This window comes from Punica granatum, chromosome 5 (assembly GCF_007655135.1).
Source record: "Punica granatum isolate Tunisia-2019 chromosome 5, ASM765513v2, whole genome shotgun sequence".
NCBI lineage: Eukaryota > Viridiplantae > Streptophyta > Magnoliopsida > Myrtales > Lythraceae > Punica > Punica granatum.
The window spans coordinates 15,353,686-15,375,867 of record NC_045131.1 but is presented as its reverse complement, the minus strand read 5'-3'; the positions used below and the strand labels follow the sequence as shown (position 1 = coordinate 15,375,867).

At 38.9% G+C, this 22,182-nt stretch overlaps 1 long non-coding RNA gene and 1 pseudogene across 9 annotated transcripts; both read right to left on the bottom strand.

Annotated features, from left to right (window-relative positions):
• Positions 1 to 521: 521 nt before the first annotated feature.
• Positions 522 to 5,084, bottom strand: LOC116209010 (annotated as a pseudogene).
• Positions 5,085 to 14,626: 9,542 nt separating this feature from the next.
• On the bottom strand, positions 14,627 to 18,903 carry LOC116209501. 9 transcript variants are annotated; one of them, XR_004157260.1, is made up of 5 exons: positions 18,150 to 18,894; positions 17,844 to 18,076; positions 17,698 to 17,766; positions 16,937 to 17,026; positions 14,627 to 16,835 (listed from the first exon to the last, which is right to left on the bottom strand). It is a non-coding gene; the product is annotated as an uncharacterized LOC116209501 (long non-coding RNA). The 9 variants fall into 9 exon arrangements; XR_004157263.1 differs by having other exon boundaries at positions 14,627 to 15,403; positions 16,672 to 16,835; positions 17,844 to 18,892; XR_004157261.1 differs by having other exon boundaries at positions 18,255 to 18,892.
• Positions 18,904 to 22,182: the final 3,279 nt, after the last annotated feature.

Sequence of the window (22,182 nt, the reverse complement as noted above, 5' to 3'; positions counted from 1 at the left end):
TTACATCTCTAGAGAAGGGAACGACAATGAGAAGAAGAAGATGATGAAGACAAACCTTCATGAAAAAGATAGAGATCACTGCATGAAATTCTTAGACCTTTCCATTCATCCAAAAGTAAAGTTGGAAGAATCATGAGAAATGACCATAAAAGCTTCCTCGAAGCAGTTAAATATGTCAAAGTTATTGCAAATAAACACAAATCGCCACCAAACACAACTTTAGAAAATTTACCATAATAGTCAAATTTTGCGATTTCAGGACAATCATATCATAAGTCCCCATAATCCAAAATTTTCATTTCTACTGCTAATGGACACCAGGCCATGTTGAACAATCAACGCCATTAGATATGTGCAATTACAAAATAAGGAATCTACAAGAAAAGGCCATCAGCACAATGACAAAATGAGGAATCTACAAGAAAACGCCATCAGCAATGTAAAAGAACAAGTCTCTATACATATAAGGCAATGGAAGCTTGTTCCGCCTAAGCAAAAGCAGTCTTGGTCTATAGAACTATTCATTTCAATGCAATCCTCTTCCGACCACGAGATTTACCCTTCTGGACATCTTCTGATGTCCCAGTGCCGCTCTTTACGTTCTCTACCTCACTGTCACTTCCCTCATCAAAAGGGTCTGTCTTTTCCGTGGATTCCTCTTCTTCTGGTGATTTCCCACCATTACCACCTGCCTTGACAAGTTGCTCCCGGAGCTCCCTTAGTTCCCCTTTCTTCGAATTTAAGACAATAAGGAACTACATCCAAGAACAAGCCCCAAGTCAATTTCGTGACTTCTAAAGGTTGTTCATTATATTCACGTGCAATTCATCAAGTGCTCCAATCATATGCCAGCAAAAAGTTAGATGGTCTTCGTCATGTACCATAAGTTCAGTCGTGGATTATCAGTGAATTATATAACATAACCAGAACCAGATTGGACAAGAAAAACCCAACATTATCAATTTGATTTGGCTTGGTTAACCCAACAAACAGAATTTTCAAGCCCTTCTTCTCATCTTAGTTTGTTTTTCTTTCGTCCTGTTTCCATTTCTCCTCAACACAGAGAAGATATAATCAATGCATCATGTAGAAAACATTAGTTATAGCTATAAGCAAGGTTTTCAAAATCGCGATTCTAGGTAGAATTGATCGAGGGTTGTAGAATCGTGAATCGTAAGATTCTACCTGTAATTAAAAAAAATTAAAAAAATAGCATATATATATATATGTAGCATACTTTCTGAGTAAAAAAAATCAATCCTTGTTCATTCAAATAAAAACCACAAACCAATAAATCAACAATAAGTCATAAAATGATAAAAACACAAAATATCGTTACAAATTATCGAAATTCAAAGTCCAAAATTCCAAATCAAACTCCCGAAATAAAAAGTTAACAACATAAGTGATAACTGATAACATAAAATGAACAGACAGATCAAATCTCATTCAAATCTTCATCATCACCAACATCATCATCATACAAAATATCAAACTCATCTTCTTCAAGAAGTTCCAAGTCATCAACCGTGCCATGCTCTTGTGTGCGCATATTCTCTACATGTTCATCGCCAATTTGAATACCTCCACTTTCTTCATCACCATCATCCCCACGACCAATAGAACGCAAGTTAAAATTATGGCTTAAAGTTACGGTATTTTCTGTCTCTTCTTCGACAATCCATTCATCATCGGAAGAAATGTCGTCCACTTGAAGATCAACTTGCTTCCTGATCTTCTTATCTTTCAACTTCAAATTGTACATCACAAATACTAAATCATTCATCTTCTTTTGATGCAACCGATTTCTTCTCTTTGTGTGTACCTAAGCAAAACAAAACAGTTAGTAGATATATTAAAATGAATTATGATAAGATAATGGAATCCATATTCATAAAATACCATTTCGAAAGCACTCCAATTACGCTCACATCCCGAAGAGCTACAAGTCAAACTCAATATCCTTATACTAAATCTTTGCAACTCTGGGGTATCGACACCATATGATTCCCACCAATCTGCCGGTGTTTTCTTGAATCTCATAGACTTTGCAGATGAGAATCCAAAGAGCCCTCTTTCATGTTTGAATTTCTCTAGCTGCAAATCAACTTTATCCCTCTCTTCATCATCTAGCATCCGATCCATAACCTTATATAATCCACGCATAACTTCTCTATCAGCTCTAAATTCAGAAGAGAAATGCAACTGGGGATTCAGGTAATAAACAGCAGCATGTAGAGGCCTATGAAGTTGAACCTCTCAGCTCTCATTAATAACCTTCCAAATAGGATCATAGCTAAAAGCATGAAACAAGTCATTATTAGATACTTACAAATTTCAAATATAATGATGAATAAATAAGTAAAAACTAAGCATATAGCAACTTATAAATAATTTTACCTCTTCCGATAATCCTTGAAGTTTGTTTTGATCTTTTGTTTAGCTTTCTCCATCTCACTATAAATAAAGCCCATAGCGGGCTTTTCATCGGAATCCACCATGCAGAGGACCTTTAATGAGAGGATATGCAGCCTTCAAACATGTATTAACATTACTCCAGAATCTGTTATCCATAATAACACATTCCGCATACTTTCCACTTCTAACTTTGCAAATCGACTCCCTTTTCATTGCTTGGATGCAAACATAGTCCTTAGAGCATTTCTATTGTTGAAGAGGCATCCCAAAGTCAGATAAGCAGTGACAAAACGAGTCACAGCCGGTCTAATCAAATCTTTGCCCGTCGTGAAATGCTTCGGCATCATGATGAGGAGTGTTCTCGAGTAAATGAAGGTCGTAATCTTCCTATCCTTCATTATTGTCAGCTCATGTACCTTAATCTTCTTCTCCAAATCCTCTAACATAAGATCTATGCAATGAGCTGCACAAGGAGTCCAAAATAACTTCTTCCGTTTCTCCATTAACATATCACCTGCCGCCTTGTAATTGGCAGCATTATCCGTGACAATTTAACTAACTTTCAGGCTGAATAAGTACATAGTTATTATAGTGAAAAACTGCAACAAGCACATAGTTTGAATAGTAAAAGATAAACATTTCGCATGAGGCTCTAATTTATCTTTAAGAGTGCATAATTATCATAAGCTATATCCATCAGAAGAACAAAAAGCACCTTTGCTTGGATATATTGCTTATTCCCACGATAAAAGAGGAAAGCAGAAAACACCTTTGCATAGATTGCAAACTAAAACTCTGTCTTCTCATTGATGAAACTTTCACTCTGTGCCAGGCATTTCTCAATTTCCACTTTTAACCTCTCAAATGATTTAGTTTTTCTGACAACTTCTTCCTGTTAATAGATAACAATTAAATAAGAACTCAAAAGTTTCATTGTAGTGTGAACCGGTTAAGGTAATCAATAGTTTTACTTTTTAGTCACTTTATCTTTGATCCCAGTGAGTCAAATGATACTTCAAACCAGAGGAAATAGTTTAGGTGAAACTAACGACTTATTCCTTCTCCAAGCAGCCATATAAGAGATTATACTAATAATGTTTAACCAATTATAATCATAGGAGGCTTACACTGAGCCTTATGTTTGCATCCATACGACAGTTCAAGATTCTTGAATTGGTCTGTTTAGGATTGGGTGAAGGTGGGCATTTCCTTCACTATTCCAGCTTTGTCCCTTCCTTCTCGAAGGTCCATGACAATTGCAAAACTCGATAGATTAGGCAGATAAAGGGCAAGGTCATCCAATAAAAAAGAGTCCACTAACACTTTGGTCCTCCAATTTTTCAATTGCCAACACTTGACCACATGAATTTTCAAAATCAAAAATTTGGTCCCTGAATTTTCAAAAACCATAACAAAATGGTCATTTTAGGGACCAAACTGTTGGCCAAAAAAGGGTTAAAAGGACCATTTTATTATGGTTTTTGAAAATTCAGGGATCAAATTCTCGATTTTAAAAATTTATGTAGTCAAGTGCTGGCAATTGAAAAATTGGAAGACCAAAGTGTTAGTGAACTTAATAAAAAAAGACCAAAGGTAAAATCTGAGTGTATCAAAACATCAATCTTAAAATACAGCATATTTCTTTCATCTAGTACAGATACAAAGATAGGAAAAAAAAAAGTATTCCATCAAGTTCTACGATCACACAACAAACTAGAATAAAAATGAATTAGCAAACAAGAGTATAAGCTCAGCTCTATGATTTACATCTTCCTTTTGTGTGATTTCTCTGTTTCTTTCTTTCTTTTTTTCTTTTTTTTTCTTTTATGGTTTCAAAGATATCATCGGCAGGGAATCATCCGTATGAAGATAGTATCAATTTGGGTCGTACACCCAATTTCCTGCCCATCTTGACTAAATCAATTAAAACCTGTAAAATATGCAACCTGAAGCTTGGCCCTATTTGCGCCCTTCAACTCCCTCCATCCCCCTTCCTTCCCATTGCACGTTAATGTCCGAGAAAATTTACCCCAACTACGAAACGAGTTGAAGTCACTAGTGGATGCAATCAGCTAAGAAATTTCACAAACTCTGGGCCTCTTTCCCAAATTTATCCCAATTCTAAGTCAACTTTTCGACCCAAAATCATCTCACCAAAGGATCCATACAACCCAACATTTGATTAATCTCTATAAGAAACATTCAACTATCCCAGGAAAATTAAATAGAATTTTTAGGGGGATGATGCCGGAGGAAAGCACATACTCTTCTCTGCCCGTTTCCGACGTCGGTGAACTTGTAAACAGAACCGGGCTGCTGAAACCCTAAGTACCGCTAAGCCAATTCAATGTAATCTGCCACTGGCTAGTCCAACTGAGTCGCTCGTTCCCTCACTTGTTCCTCCGATGATGTAAAACCCAGAATGCGAAACCGCGAAGGGTTGAAACTTAGAGATGAAATATTTTAGGATTCATGAGGAGAGTCAATCGAACAAGCGAGTAGGATGAAATTTGACCTTTGCAGACCCATAAGTCGATGCCGTTCGTGATGGAGAAGTCGAAGTGGATGTCGTACCATGTGGCCTTAATGAAAATCGGCTCAATCTTGTCGGGCTCAGTAGGATTTGGGAGCTCAAGCTTCAAGCACGAATGCCTCGGCGACTCCATTACTTTGCTATTGACTTACTTCAGAGAGAGTGTGCTCTGAAAGAGAAACAAGGATTCCCGCCTCGCTTTTTGTCCGATTTCCATTTCAATCAGAAAATATTTTGCGTTTTTGACTTTTGAGTCAAAACCAGTGTTATCAGAACTGGACCGGATAATGAACCGGAAGGGGTACGGGTTCATGGGTTTATGGGTCTAACCGGGGGTTCGATGGGTCGGACCGTACGTTTATTTAAAATAAAATAAATATTCATATTATTAAAAAAATTATGATAATTAAGATAAAAGTATGATGATTTTAAAGAATTATAACCAGTGTTATCAGAACCGGACCAGACATCGAACCGGCCGAGGCATGGGGTCATGGGTTCATGGGTTCAACCGGGGGCTCGATGGGTTAGACCGCTTGTTTATTTTTAAAATAAATAAATATATATTATTTTAAGAAAATAATATAAAATACAAAAAATAAAAATAAAAATGGTAATATATATTAGATAATAATTAATGTGTCCAAAAAAATATAAGAAAAAATTATTTGCATCTGATTATAAATGACTCGTAGAAAAGAACTGATAGTCATGTGACAGTACCCAATTAATCAAGAGTTGAAACTTTTCCAATGTCAAAAGAAATCGTGTAAAGAGATAGAATGGATTGGAAACAACATACAACACATGAGTTGTAAGTTGTAACTCATAAGACCACAACAACCTCAGAACACAAGTGCCTGTCTAACCTTCACACATCAAATGTCTTTTCTATATCTGCGAAGTACAGGACACAAAGATTCCAAACTATTTAAAAGATGTCGTTCAAGACACTCTCACACACTAATATAGTTCCAATTGACATTGGTTTCAATTATCATACTTGGTCAACTAAACTAGGATAAACTGCAGATTGTATTTTAGTACACCATAGTTACGGAAGACAGCCTCCTATGGTTTCCTAGCAATTTCATCAGAAGGGTGCTGCATGTTGGCGTACACAAAAATTGTTCTTCAACTATCACAATTCAATCTAATCAGCTCAAAACTGCCTTGATGAACGACGATATCTACCCAAAAGCTTCATAACAGCCAATTACATAATACATAACAAACCGAGAAAAACATAGCTTGATTAAAGCCACTGTCCACTGCAACGAGGTAACCTATCAGGACGTTATATGCTCAAACTCATAGAACTATCTAATCAGAAAGCCAGTGCAATTCCGCAGCATTACGTATATGACAAATCTTACCTAAGAAAGACAAATCCAATGACTTATCTTCAGAAGAAGATGGGTCTTCATTCAAAAGTTGCTCTATTCGCTCCGCAACAGATGGTGGAACTCTGAGTATAAATTGTTCCTCCAACTGGTTGTTCTCCTGTTAACAAAGTGACTAATCCATTAAAGGAAGAAACTCCCCCAAGTAAACACAGCTCTTCGTTTACCATTCATCATCCACTCCCCCAAGTAAACACAGCTCTTCGTTTACCATTCATCATCCACTCCCCAATCCCATAAAACACCAGCCAAACATTGACAACTTTGTCACCGCAATCACAAGCAAAGGAGAAGAGGGAGGGGAAGAACGAACCAAATGACTCGACTCTGCTGCTTGATGCGTTGGTGAAGACGAATCGGAGGAGCGACCGATCGCAAAGTGGATGAGCTGATGAAGAAGAATCAAAGCTGTCCGGATGAAGATCGAATGAAGATGAGCCGATGAAGAGCAGCAGAAGGAAGAGTCGAATCGAAGAGGAAGTGATGAACTTGAGATCAACTAGGGTTTCCAATTTTTCCCAAATTTCAATTGCGTCGACTCAGAGTCTGAAGAATTCTAATTTCTTCAATTCTGCTCGGGTCGGGCGCAAGGAGTTCGGGTCGGATTCCACTTTTAATTTCTGAACCCATGAACCGACCGGTTCGAATGGGTTCATGTAAAAACCGGCCGGTTTTTTGGGTTCACCGGTTTTTTTTGGCATTTCCGGTTTTTAAACGAACCGGACCGGCCATAGGTCCGGTTTCCGGTCCGACCGGTCGAACCGGCCGGGCCGGTCCGGTTCTGATAACAATGATTATAACAATAGTATAAGAAAGTATCTATATTTAATATTTCTTACTTCAAAATAAATATTTTATTTTAATAAGTACTTAAAAGTAAAGTTAAAAGAACAAAAAAGTGGTGGTGGCTTGGTTGGTAGTATGCTAGTATTAGAAGCAAAAGGTCATGAGTTCAAATCCTTACACAACCAACCAATTTTTACATTAAATAGGAAACCCAAAAAACCCTATTTTGGTCTATCGACTCCAGATGGACAGAATCGTCATTTTTGTCATCCATAAGAAAAAAGTATTTTGTAAACGGGCATTTTTTCAATTTAATATCAATTTATCATTTTTCAGAAAAAATACTCTACGAGCCTGCCACTTTCTTTCCTCTTTCTTTCATTTTTCCTTCTCCTCTGTAACACGCTGAACCTGCAAAACCCTCTTTTCCTCCCCTCTCCTTCTCTTTTCCGACTCCTTCACGCCACCAGCCAGCATCATCTCTTCCATCTCTCGTCCTTTTCCTCTCCTCTTCGGTCTGTTCTCTGCTTTCCCTCCTTCAGCACAGACATCTTGGGACTCCGCCATTCACGGAAGAGCTCCCTCGGGACTTGACAGCAGGAAATTTTTTTCCCTCGGCAGAGACCCCCCTCAAATCGTCAGCTCAGTTCCTGTGCTCACCTCATCACGGCCCCCGGCTCACACTCTTCCCTCTCCGGTTCCTCCCCAGCCTCAGGACCAACATCTCTCTAACCGAACTCCTCCGAACTACGGCTGCTAGCCCACTTTTCCCTTAGCTCACCCCCATCCCCGACTCTTCTGAGAACACTCGCCCTTACCCACAGACCGACCGCCCTCAGCTCGAAATCCCTCTCTCGTTCTCTCCCGGCACTACTCCCTCAGAAGACGAAACCCTCAGTTGGCCCTCACCATCGAATGCCTCGAACCTCTTAGCATTGCTCCCTATCCCTCAGCTGCCTCTGGTTCCTTTTCTCTCAGACCCTCTGACCCCTCATTCCTCAACTCACAGCTCCTCCCGCAACCACACAGACTCGACGCCCTCATTCCTCCCAACACACACAACTCGGCCTCGACTCCTCTCACCTCATACCGGTAAACCCACATGCCTCCTCACGCCCTCAGCACGCTCTTTGCTCGTCCCAGACGTTCTTAGTTCGCACAACGCCCCCAGCTTCTCTCCTTTCTTACGCACAAACGCCTCCCTCAGCACAGATCGGTCGGGTCAGGGGCCAACTACCCGCGACGCGTCTCCGGCTATTTCCAGCAGCTCACAAGGTTCCCCAAGACTCAGGAATCATCGCGCACAGTCATCAGGACCACCTGAGCCATCCTCTATCTCTCTCGGTTTTCCTTTATTCTACCTGGGTTTGTTCGTGCTCTTTCAAGCTAGCACAGGTAACCGTTCGCTAGGGGCCACGCACAACCTCCTTCGGGAGCCCACAAGAAGCCTAAAGCCACCCCGCTAGTTCAGAGAAGCAGCTCGAGCCGCCCGAGCTAGCCAGCTCATCTCCCGGGCGCTTCTTCAACACAGTCGGGTCTGTCTCGATCCGACCGGGTGCCCGACTCGACTCGTCCAACATTCTCCTCGACTTCCGGAATTACCATTTTCTCCTCGAAGCTAGGTAAATCCCGACTTAATATCATGCATAGGGCCTCATTTGGATGGTGATAACGTGAAATGAATGTTCGTGGGCCGTGTGGATGAGCGGATTATTCCAAACTCGGTTTTACAAAGTTTTTGATGTGTTTCAATTCAGTCCTTGTGATTCTTTTTTTTTTTGGATCAGCCCTAAACTTCCTGGTTTGGTTCAATCAAACCCGGAGCCATTTTCAACATCTTCAATTTAGTCACTGAACTTTTCAGACGATCCAGATCGGTCCATGGAACTTTTAAATTTGTTTCAGTCCCTGCAGCTATTTTTATTTTCCTCGGACGAGCCCTAACTTTCAGATCTATTTCAATCAAGTCCTGGGCCATTTTCAACATTTTCAGTTCAGCCACTGAACTTTTCAGGCGATTCAAATCAGTCCTTGTTCTTTTGAAATTATTCAAATTAGTCCTTGGACTATTTCTTTTAGAAAAAAAATATAAAATAACAAGGACTTCCACCCCTTTTATTTGGACCCCCGACCGACAATGTGCACTTTCTCGTTTATTATGTTTTTGTCTCATTTATTTTGCGCATATAACATGACAATACGTGTTCTTTTTTATGTTTTTCCGCCTCTATGAGTCGGTATTGTTTTATCGATTCCGTTAATATTATGTTTGTGTATGCTTGTATGCGTTTCTCGTGGTCATGGTGGCACCAACTATGTAAAATATGTATGTTTATCGTGTTTGATGTGATCATGTGCTCTTGATCCGTGTTTAGACGCGTTCTTTATCGTTTTAATCGAAACCACACACGAATCGGTTTGATCATGTAAACTCGGCCTAAAATCAATTTTTAATTTCAAGACTGTCTGGAATTAGGGCTCGTATCGAACAGTACATCAATGGTCGACTCAACGGCCCGAAACTCGCAGATTTAAAGCATTTGGCAAATTTTAATTAACGTAATCGATAATTCTACCAATGGAGTAATTGGGACGTTCATATGATTAATTAACTCACATAACCCAAGTAATTTTGCACGAATTGGTAATTAACTAGAAACACGTGTCGATAGGTTGCAAACAAGCATTGGTGCCCTTATCAAAACTCGCAATTTTACAAAATCCGATACACGCGGTCCGATGTGGCATGGACGACTAGGAAGGACTTGTGCGTCCTGACTTGAGATCTCACCTGATTCCAAGTTACTCAGGTCGAGGTGTGGAAGTTCTTTTTAGATCACTTCCGGATAGACTGATCGGTTCTTTGGCTCTTTCGAGGTTCTTGCACAACCCTAGAAGATCCAGGGAATTGGTCGGCGCCGGTCACAGGCCTAGGTGGCTCGCATCGCGTAGTCTCTCTTTTTCTGAAAACAATTTTCACTGCAAGGGCAAAAACGTTTAATTGTAGCTTAGTGACACCCCTAAGGTTAGGATAAGAGAAATACTACGGTACTAGGGTAGGGACGGGCTACCTGTCAAGGCGCAGGTTCATCTGCATGGCCCTCCCTATCCGACCGATGAGTTTCTATTACTCTAGCGTAATTTCAGGTATTTCGGTCGGGTATTTTGACTCAAAATACAAATATCAGACTAATCGTGCACTTGGCTTAAGACAAAATGGGCAATAGTGGGTTAGGCATTAGGCTCTAGGGTTTTCGGGCAAAATCCATGTGTTGTAATAACCTTTAAGAGCTGTATTGTCACATTACAGAACCAGTTAAAAATAACCCGCATATTCGAGACTTCATTACAAACTTCATGTCTGTCGGGTCCGCTAAAACAACGCCAAGTGCTACATACCATCTCCAGCATCCCGTTTGTTTGTTTATGGCAGGAATTTACTTGCCAAACAACCTCGGTACAAAACCTGATAAATCACGTAAACACGGCATTTAAAACACAACTTGTTTGTATTCATATATTTTTATCTACTTTTATCTGTTTTTCTCCATTTCCTTGTGGGTCGAGCCCGATCATTTAAGATACGATTCACACGGGGTCCAACGCCCCTAATCATCGATCACGGGGTCCAATGCCCCCATACACCGAGTGTACATCTTAATTTAATTTTCAGTCTTTTCCAAACCATACGGTGAGTACGAGTGGAATAATAATCGAATGCGAACCGACCGGGATTCAGTCGTTGTAATTTTTATTTTTATTTATTTGAGAGAACAGTGTAAGGATTTATTATGTACATTTATTCATGTAAAAATCCCAGTCAGAGAGTGAAAGGTCCGAGTGCTGAATCAGTCGAGTTGATTTACCTACCTAGGGACTAGTAAACCCAATGCTTCGCGATTTCGGTTCGCGAGGGACGTCGACCATCACGGTCCGATAAATCGTTGCGTAAGGATAGCGAACCGATTCCTCGATGTACGGACCTACTCCTTTCTCGGGTTCTTAGTCCGAATCGACCGTTTTTTTTTTGAATTTACGGTGTCAAAATGGGTAAGATGAGCGGAACCTAATTAAGCAGTAATTAAACTAAAAATGGCAAGCCTAGACAAGCTAGAGTACCGATAGGGCACGCGGGATATAGGGTCACACGTAACAGAACCCCCGAACCTCGGGTTCCGCAAACCATATGCCTTAGTAATTAGGTGTACCTTGTACTCCTAGACCCGGGTAATTTACCGACCCTCGACCTTCGAGTCGTAAAATAGTAGGTGGCGACTCCTTCTCACGCGTCCCCGGGAATAAGGACACTCTCAAGCCGTGCGTTCGGTCACACGCATGCGGGCCCTGATGAGATTAAATTCGGGTCCACACAGCTGCTAGGGGTGTAAATGGGTCAGTTTAGGTGAAGATTTCAGGTCTTTTTGGGATTCGATGTTTCGAGTAGGTATGTTAGGGGAGGAAACCCGCCCAATAACCATTTAATATAGTTAAACCCTCGTTATAGGGTTGATTTTTCCTATTCGAATTCCGGATAACTCAAATTTGCTATCTTAAAAAAAAAGAAAAAGAAAAAAAGAGTTTGTTTCTTACTCTAATTTCATTCCGAGCTATTTTTTACTACTCTACCATGAATAAAAACACAATAAAATAAAATAGACACAAAATATATCATAGCTCATCAGATGAATACATGAAATAAAAACAAATATTGCCTAAAACACCTCAGTTTCTGTTCTCTTTTTTAATGGCTATATTCGGTTGGTAAGGGCCCTATCAGATTGTGTTTATAAAACCTGAATCCTGAAGTGAAACTTGAAGTCGAAGAACATAACCACCCAAATTAGCAACCTAATTTTCAGGTGTCGTTTTTTGGCTCAAATTTATAGGCTCTTACTTACAGTCTTACTGACTACTATCACTCCTCGATTAACTCTGATATCCGCAGGCTGCCTGCAATTTCACTAGTCCCAGTGAGTCCCCTCTCATTTTCTTCTTAAAGATCTCTCTTTAATATCAGGAGTGGGGCCCCGCCAACAACCTCGGTGAGTGCCAAGGGTTTTTGGGGCCTTTTGTTTGTAATTCACATTTTATTAATTTATAACTTATTATAGTTACTTTTCAAGTTTTTGATGGTGTGATGAAGCCATGTCAATAAACTTACGGAAAATCAAACAATATCATAGATTTAAGATTAAAATAAAAGTTAGTGATTTTACGGTTGAAAAAAAATAATTCGTGATATATCCGAGACAAAAATAAAAATTCATGATTTAGATAATTTACACTTGTGTTTTACTACTTAATTCATCTACGTAAGGTTTCATTCTCAACCCCCGTCCACAATAACTGGTCACGAGCCGAGTTTCATCTTCCATGCTCCAACAATGAGGGATTAACTGACCACTTGGTTTTATTTGCATTGGGTTCCACACTCGAGATTGGTCTTAACATGATGTGTGCATTTGACTGCATTTGATTTGTAAGAAAATTACTTAAGTTCCATATGTTTTGACAAACTGTGTAATTTTTCAATATATTTTTTCTTTCTTCAAAATAAGCTTTTAATGATTTTTTTTCACACAATAACAAGCATAAACTGTAGTTTGCCCCCTGACTTTTGAGTGTAGTTGCACATTACCACCTAACCTTAAAAAAGTTGCACTAAATCCCCCAACCTACTTAAAATGGAGCATTCTGCACCCTCAGTCTTATTGCTTGCCAATTTTAATTGATGATTAGTCGTGGCCAAAAGGTGGGTAACCTTGTGTTTCGTCAAAATAAAATTAGGACGGTTCTAATGTCACTAGTAAGATAAGACTATTTAAATTGATGATTAATTGAAATAGGTTTTTTATACTTAACTAAAAAAATGTTAAAATAGAAAAGTGGATCGTGTGGGTCAGAAGAATCACCCCACTTACTAACAAATAAAGAAATTATTAAATAAAAAGATATTGGTAAGTTTAAGTGGACGAACTTTACATGCATTATAGGAGTTCGAAGTTCACGAATTCGCCATCACCAAGTCAAAGCTCAAGTGGTTTCACGTAACTTTATGTTTTCTCAAAAATAAAATTAAGATACTTTTAACGTCACACAAATAGAAAGGAGTTAAATATATATATATATATATATATATATAAGCGGTTAAATTAATTAATGTTAAGGCTTAAAATTAATTTATTATACATAAAACAGAAAATTATGGAAAAATTTTGAAAATTCAAAAAAAAGAAGAAGAAGAAAGTGGTGCCAGTGGAGAAAATTGCTCCACTCGCCACCTGCGATCCCATAGGGACCTTAGGTTACATCGATTTGGTATGGTGTGAGTTTATATGAGCGCGCGAAAATATAACATACTTTGATACCACGTAAAATACATTGGTGCTATAAGTGATTTGGCTCATGTCTATTAGGGATATATATTTATATATATGTGATACATTCAATTTTATTAGGACTAGTCATAGGGCCAGTGCATTGCACGTCATATATCTCTGAACATATTCCATATTTACATTTTTCTAAGGCAATCAAGTAGAAATTGTATAGCAAAACCATATTACCTTTTTTACCATTCGAACTTCCTCATGCTATTTCATTAACCATGATTAATTACATCAGATACTTTAGAGGTAATCTATGCAGAATCCATGTCACTAATCAGTAAATTTTACAAAGAATGTGGGGGGGTTTGAAACCCGATCAATTAAGCACACATTCTTCTAGCTCGAGAGAGGCCACCCAGTCAAACATGCTCCTTGCTAATCTTCTTACCCAACTGGATCTGAACTGATGTGCGACCCGTTTTTATCTGTTTGATATCTTTGACCACCCCAAAGATGCACCATGATGCAGTAGCTTCTGCTCTTGTTGGACTGGAGAAAGCACTCACATCATCAGTCTCCATTGTGACAGCCTTCCATTGCTTTTGTTTCACTAGTTGCATAACTTCCTTGACTGCCATAATCCCTGCAACCAACACATTGCTAGCTTCTACTGGCTTTGCCACTCCCCCGCTCGTCTGTCTATTACAGTCTCTTGCGTTGGCCCTTATCTCAGCTTTCAAAGTCCCCAATTCAGAGGCTGCATGACAAGCTCTTCTAAAGTCCCTCACTTCAGATGCTGACAGTCGATTTTCATTCTTCCATCCTCATATAGTTGCCATTTCTCGATGATCTTTCAATTCATGTTGTTCAATGATTGCTTCCTGATACACATTTCTCCTTTTCTTGCTGACAAATTCATATTCTAAAAACTGCAGCCCTAGTCTATCCAGCACCATCACTGGCTCCACTCTCCTACCTCTAAAGGTTTGCATTGTAAACACCACTCTTGAATGAAATCCTCCTCCTCAGCTCCCTCTTAACTGAAGTTGGAGCCATCTATCAAAGGTTTGAATGTTCCGATCTTGGATCATGATTCCCATATAACCAAACCATATTCACTTCCTCCTCTAATCACATTACTTCACTAAGACATAAAATCATAATAAAGTTGTCGCTTTATAAATGAAGCAAACACAATGACTTAAAGAATGCTTCAAAAACACATACATGTATAGATGTACAGTGCGGAGCACCTTCTATACTCTCAAGCTCCATCTTCTAAGGTGAAATGAGAAAACAAAATCAGTCCTAGACCAACATAGTAAGAAAAATTACATAAGATTTCTAGAAAAATTCAAAAGATGAAGCTTGAACTGCGATAATTTTACAAAAGGGATAAAGACAAAAATGGTCCTATAAATTTGGCTTTCGGTCATTTTTGATCCTATAAGTTTGATTCGTTAGACGTTTTTGGTCAATTCTGTAACCGGTCAAAAAGAATTGCTGACGTGGATAAACTTAACACCGTGAAGTCCATGTAAGCAATTCCATTCGACTGGTTATGGAACAGACCAAAAAAGTCTAACGAATCAAACGTATAGAACTGATTCGGTACTTTTGAAACTTATAAGATCAGAACTGACCGAATGCCAAACTTATAGAATCATTTTTGTCTTTATCCCCTTTACAAAACTACAAAAATATTCAAAGGATGGAGTTTTTCCGCTAGGATGCTCCTATTCTCTAGTTTAAAAATTTTATTCATTCCATCAATAGTCCTGTGAGTATATCATTGAAGATTTTGCCTTCATGGAAGTTGCTGGCAAGGGGACAACCGAAATCTATTTTAACAAGTAGGAGGCGTCGAGAATGTTGTGTCAAGTTTGAACCATAATTTTGAGAATGGTGTTGTTTGCATCAGACTGGCATTTGACCTGCTTTAGGAAAACATTAAGATAGATCAATCAAACCAAAGCAAAAAAAATTATGGAATCAATGTACCTTCTATTCTGCATTTTCAAGTGAGGAATCAATTGGGGCGAATACATTAGTTATAGGCAGATGCAAGTTCTCATTCAGCTTTATCCATCAAATCAATCAAGAAACCAGGCAGGGCCATTAAGTTAGTTTATCCTTATTTTATCACTTCAATAATAGTAAGCGACAAAAACTACCTTGTAATACGAAATCAACTTTTGATGTTTATGCACATAATTATCACCAATAGAGATATCAAACTGTACCGAAATTGGAGTCTGGGATCCTCTCTACACAACATGCAGTTTTATATTATGATTCAGCCATATTAGGTGATCCTATAGAATTTCCCAAAGATCCCGTCAGATAAGAGTTTACACTAAAAAAGGAGGGAAAATAATTATAAATAATGTTTCCCAAGATACAAAACTGCTCAAAAGGGGTTAGCAGAAAAAAAAAATTACAGATGAATATTTTCGCACAACGTTTCACAACAAAAGATTGCTTATAAAATTCTTATCAAACCATCAAAATTTGTCGTGCTTCATACAAAATATTGGGAAAAACATAAAGGGAGCTATCTCATTTTTCGTTGCTCGAGAAATACTTCTTCCTTCAATGCAAAAAAAGGACAATGTTTTTTTTTTCTCACTCAAATACCATCTAAATATTACTTGGATTGATCGCATGATCAAACGGGTTGCATGTTCGAAGAAATGTTGACCGGATTATCGATTGGAGCAATCTAGTCTTGATGAGGGAACTTTGTTTCACACACAGCTGAAGGCTTCTTAAGATATAAAACTCGTAGTCTTTAAAAATACATAAAAATCAACAAGTAGAAACATGATATTTAGCAATAGCAAACTCAGAGATTACCAAAGAATCATATGAGAAGCATTATTTTATTCAAAATTTAAGCATGATGGAAGCCACTTAAGCGAAAGAGAGAGAGAGAAAGAGAGAGAGAGCGAGAGAGTCCTATAAGTTGCATTAGAGAAGGGAAGACTGTGAGTAAACGTCTTCCACGTAATGCATATGCATATACTCCATTGAATATCGCCTCACATGCACCAAACTCTTGCAAGAGGGAAATATACCAAAATAACAGTCCAACTATATCTTTCATATACCCTACAGATCAGATATAATTAAACAAGGTATAAACTGAAGCAGGAAAATAAAAAGCAGGACATGAGAGAAATGAACAGAAATCGTCACATACATTTCAAGACAGTGAATTGGAAAATCATGAACGAGGAAGGCAATGCATCAATGGAGACTGAAGGTGGATATCAAACTTGCCCTTTGAGAGGCTCGATGTAAAATGCACTCTACTTCAGCTTCCAAGGAGTTGAATCGGTTGGAGAACATTCCGATTGCAGAATCCTACAATTGTAAAGTAAAAAAAAGATTCCCATGCTCAAGGTTTAGGGAGTGTCATTGAATTACTATACTGTTATAGAAAGTTAGTATGAGGGGAATTTTACTTAGTAAACTACAAGTAACTTCATGAGGGGATACCAAATGTTCTTTGGTCATCTACTAGTTGTCTGGCTAAAACAATATACAGTGCCCTCCTACACAACACAAAGATTACCAGACCTTGTGAATATTCAATCATCTACAAAGTACTTTAAGAAAGAAAAGAAATAAAATTATCGATCAAATCCCAAGTCTTATCGAGATGTAGAGGTAATAACAAGTTATCAGAGGGACATTAACCATTCTAGGCCAGATAGATATGATATGATTGTTTCTATCTCCCTCCGCTCATCCGAAAAGGAAGAACACTAACAATAATACCAAATTCACACATCGATCTCTAGAAGAGACCCACAAAGTAGAACTGTAGGAAAGAGACAAGAAGCTACATGAAATTATGGTTCATAGTCTTTAACAACAAAACATCTATATCTATCCAATCAGTAAAATAAATGACTACAGACGCGAAACAGGAAAAAGGATAAAAGGGTTCAAAAAGATTACTGCCTCTTGTTATGGCCATTCTAATCGGTCCAAGGCAAATATCAAGAGCGCATTGTACAAATAAAAGGGAAAGATTGTCAATAGCTGCAAATGTTGCACTCGGTTTTCCTGCCATGTATTTCAATGCAACATTTTGTCGAGCACGCATTAGGCATGGGGAAGCAAGACGATGTAGTACCAATTTCAAGAGTGTTTGGCAAAGCTATAAATTGCAATGGCAAGTGAACAATGTAGGGTAAAGCATAATGCTTCAAGCAATAACCTGTATAAGAGTATAAGCAACTCCGAATGTCATGGCAGATTCTGCCCCCACCGGATACCAGCAGCAAATCTTTAAATGAGATATAGTGCTGTTCAGCCGACTGCACAGGTGCTATGTAAGAAGGAAAGGGTGAGAGAGTAATTTACCCTTAACAGTTGGAAGAACAGAGGGCGTTGGGGTCGGCAGTAACAATTGTTTAAGCGTCCAAAAATCAACGTGCTTGACCAAATCGAATCGTCAGCTGCTGAGATCCGAGCCAAGTTCAAGTCGAATCGTCATGTCGCCTCCAAGCTTGAGATCCACTTGAACGTGCTTGACCAAATCCCCAGATTCCCGAGCTGGTGACTATGTCAATTATGTGAAATTCCCAAAGCAGTACCTGCAATTTCATGAAATCTGAAGCTCTTCATCCATAAGTGTGGATTAAATGACAAAGAAGAAGGCTTCCCCACATTTTCTCTGCTCAAAATCAATATCTAATTGCTGGAATGTGTTTGATACTTGAGGAAATCTCGTCTATGGTGCTGAGAAATTGGAGATTCTGGAGCAGTACATACGGTGGATAGTTAACATCCCGGTGATTACAGTTTTAATGCACATCGGCAACTCTCCAAGGCAAGCAACACGGGGATCAAAGAGGCAGAGACCGCTAAGCCCCAAGGAAATGGATCGCGAGAGGAAGCAAACAATCAGATTGAACACAATTAGAGCTATCATGGCTTGAATCAACGATCTTCGATACTTTGACCGCCCTTGAAATCAGATAAGCGATTTCTCATTCCTCTTCCTCGTCCATACCTATGAAACCTTGAAATTGTCAAATCATGATATTAATCAAGGTTGAAATTGATCATTTGTTGCTGATTTTCAACTTTCTGCAATTTTTCCATGGGGAAAAATTTTGATAGCAAATTTTGGGGATGATTTCGAGAATATCTTGCAGTTTGATTCGTTTCAAATTTATTTTTTATGCTGCTACTAGCTTGAGAGATGGCATAAACAAGTTGAATTTGTCTGCTCAGTTCTCCATAGTAGTTAAAAGTTCAGTCTCTTCCACGCGAGCCATTTGTCAAGTTTCACGAAGCTGCCAAAAAAGGCAATCTTATCTAATGTCAGCGCGATTGTTTGATTCGGTCTAGAATCCTACTTCGCATATCTTGTCTCTGTACAATGAGAGAAAATATTCACAGAATATTTGCTCACACAATAATGAGCAGTAAATCCAGCACCTCAAGCAGGAGCATCCTCTGCTGCTACAAAAGATGTCGGTGGAGACCAACTTGGCAGAGGAACTAAAATGACACTCTTCATAAAGAAGAATTCTGGGTTAATTAGCCATCCCACCTACCTCTGGACCAAGAATACAACTAAGAAAATGATCAGCAACACCGTGGACGATAAGCCCAAGAAGGGGGTCTTTTGATCTCTTTGGCATGAGTAAGAAGCTTAACAACATAAGCTCCGCGCGAGGAAGGTCTTCATCATTGAAAACTCTGAACTTCTATAGAATAATGGATTCGACTAATGCGAGGGCCACACTAGAAGTTGTCAGTATTGAGGGCAACGTGGCTATCTTAGTCAGAAAAATGAAGCGGGACAAGATACTTCCTTGGGGGTGATAAAGCAAGCCTCGCGTGATGACGGCTGCCACAGACAGTGAGGCATGTGGATAGTGGAGAAGGAGGGCATCAACAATATAATGTCCCGCATCAAATATGCAAAGGGACACGAAGCGTGAGAACGCTCGGCGGAGATTTAAAATACATGGATGAAAGGGACCCTAAACTGAATTCCTATGGAGAAATACACATAAGGATGCATAATTCAATGAAGAGAGCCCAGATCAGGGATTCAAGCAAGCACAACCCTGTCTAAATTTTCGAGTAATGTATACTACAGAAAGAGATGGAAACATTTATGAAGACAATGTTTATGCTTTACTGCATTATTTGCCAAATAATGCTCCCGCGATAGCACGGAACAACACAGCGAAATATACTCAAGGAACAATCGACAATGCCTCCAATGCCGTACTCTTCCCCAACATCACAGCCTATAATACTAGCTTTGGGATACAGCACCACAGCTGCGGCCAGGAAGATTGGAGCATAGAGAATGACCTTGAGGATTGCAGGAGGTGCAATGGAATTCTATACTAGATATATATGCCAATGATGCGCTATAGGGCAAGCCTGCCTTTTGTGGCGGAAATTGTCAGGAGACAATGCGAAGCAACAACACTTGGTAGTGAGAGGTCAGAGTATAAAGTTAGAATGGATTTCAACAACAAAGAATTGAAGTGGAGCATGGCCCACTAAGCCGCTCGTTCTCTCACTTCTTCCTGCGATACTGTAAAATCCATAATGCGAAACCACGGAGGGTTGAAACTTGGAGATGAAAATTTTCAGGATTAACGAGGAGAGTCAATTGAACAGGCGAGTAGGATAAAATTTGACCTTTGCAGGCCTAAGAGTCGGGACCGTTCGTGATAGAGAGTTCGAAGTGGGTGTCGTACCATGTGGCCTTGATGAAAATCGTCTCAATCTTGCCGGGCTCGGTAGGATTTGGGAGCTCGAGCTTCAAGCACAAATGCCTCGGCGACTCCATTACGTTATTGTTGGATTCCTTCAGGGAGAGTGTGGTCTGAAAGAGAAAGAGGGATTCCTTCCATATTTCCTTCTCTTCCCGCCTTGCCTTTTGTGCGATTTCCATTTCAATTGAAATATTATGAGAGCCCAAAAAAATATTTTGAGTATGTTATGAAATATTTTGTGTGCCCAAAAAAATTTTACCATCGATTTTGTTCTTGAATTTTTAAAAACTATAACAAAAAAGGCTCATTTGGGTTCCAATTATTGCAAAAAAAAAAGTCCTAAAAGAGCCATTTTGTTAAAATCTTTAAAAATTCAGGAATTAAATTGATGGCAAAGTTCTTTGTAAATCTACGTATCGGATCGCTACAAATTTGAAAACTCAAATGTTAGCATACTCAAATATTTTGAGTTTTTGACTCTGAGTCAAAGCCCTGGTGCAAATAATTATTCACACATTCCTGACAAGCTCTGTTAAGAATAAATTTATAGGAAAAATTAAACTGTACACTAATGTTTTAACCCTCTTGCTCATATATTTTTTTTTTAATTTTCGGTATTATCAGGGAGTTGACCCCGCTGGCTTGCTATCACACCCTGAGGAACTCTGATGCCTATCGGCTATCAGCGAGGTCACTAGCCCCCACTGAGGGCTTTCAATTGTTGGAGCGGTGGATCGGTGGATAATGGAAGTTCTCAATAAAACCACCCAGTAAATTGGCAGTAGTATCTACTGAGGCAATCCCTCTCACAATTCTTTTTCTTCAAATCGGATAAAATTTAATGGTTTTAAAATTTAATGAATATTGTCTCAAATGGAAAAGTCGATCAGTATAATCAACAATCAGCTCCCAGAAAAGGCCAACTCCAATGAATATCGCGAATACACGAATAAGCCTGTACCAACATGAAGAAAGCTTAAACCAGCTATCCTTTGTTAAAATATCTCTTTTTGCGAATGGATGCCTCTCTGGTTTAGTTGTTGTGAATCAGAAATTCGCACTTCAGAATGAGGGTCTTCTAGCCCAAGCTCAGGTCCAGAGTGCTCTCATTTTAAGCTTTGTAACTTCACTCGCCAAATTTTGAGCTTGACAACAGCAGCTAGGCAAGCTCTTCCACATAAGAAGCCTTTCCAGCCAATTTCTGATTCTGGACTCGTAATCGGTTGTTCTTCTCAGAAAGCTGGACATGTTCCAGTTTTAGTTATCAATGACGTTTTCAAGAACCATACCGTTATCAATGACGTTTTCCATTGGAAAATCATCCTTGTCGGCAATATTAATAGAAGAAATATGGATTGCAATACTTATCTATGTATCTGTACATAATATATAAAGTCTGAAGAGCGAATTATCATTATTCGATTTGAAAACCCCAAGTTCCTGATTTAACGTCATTGGTTGTTAGAATTAGCCGACTCGAACACCCTTAGCTCCAGATTAAGTTGTCCCTTCACTTTGCTTTATTTTACGGAAGTTTGATGTACCTTCACCGTGTGCATGCGTTTCAATTATTGCTACCATTACCATTAAGTTATCCCTTGACTTGCTCTATTTTACGGAAGTTCGGCATACCTTCACAGTGTGCATGCATTTCTATTATTGCCGACATTTTTTTAAATAAATTACTTCCCTATTCCCGGTGATACATATTCATCTTTTCATATTCTCCATTGCATTGAAAAATAAGACGAACACGATTGAATTTACAATATAAATGCACGAATTTCCCCAGTCATCAAAACATAAGTTAATGAAATTCGATTTCCCAAGCAAAAGTACCATAGGACCTGATCAAAAAGCAAAATAAAGCCATCTGATTACAAAAAATTTCTCCCACGCCTCTCTCTGTAGACGGGAGGAAAAAAAATTAAAGAAAAGTTTTTTTTTAAAAA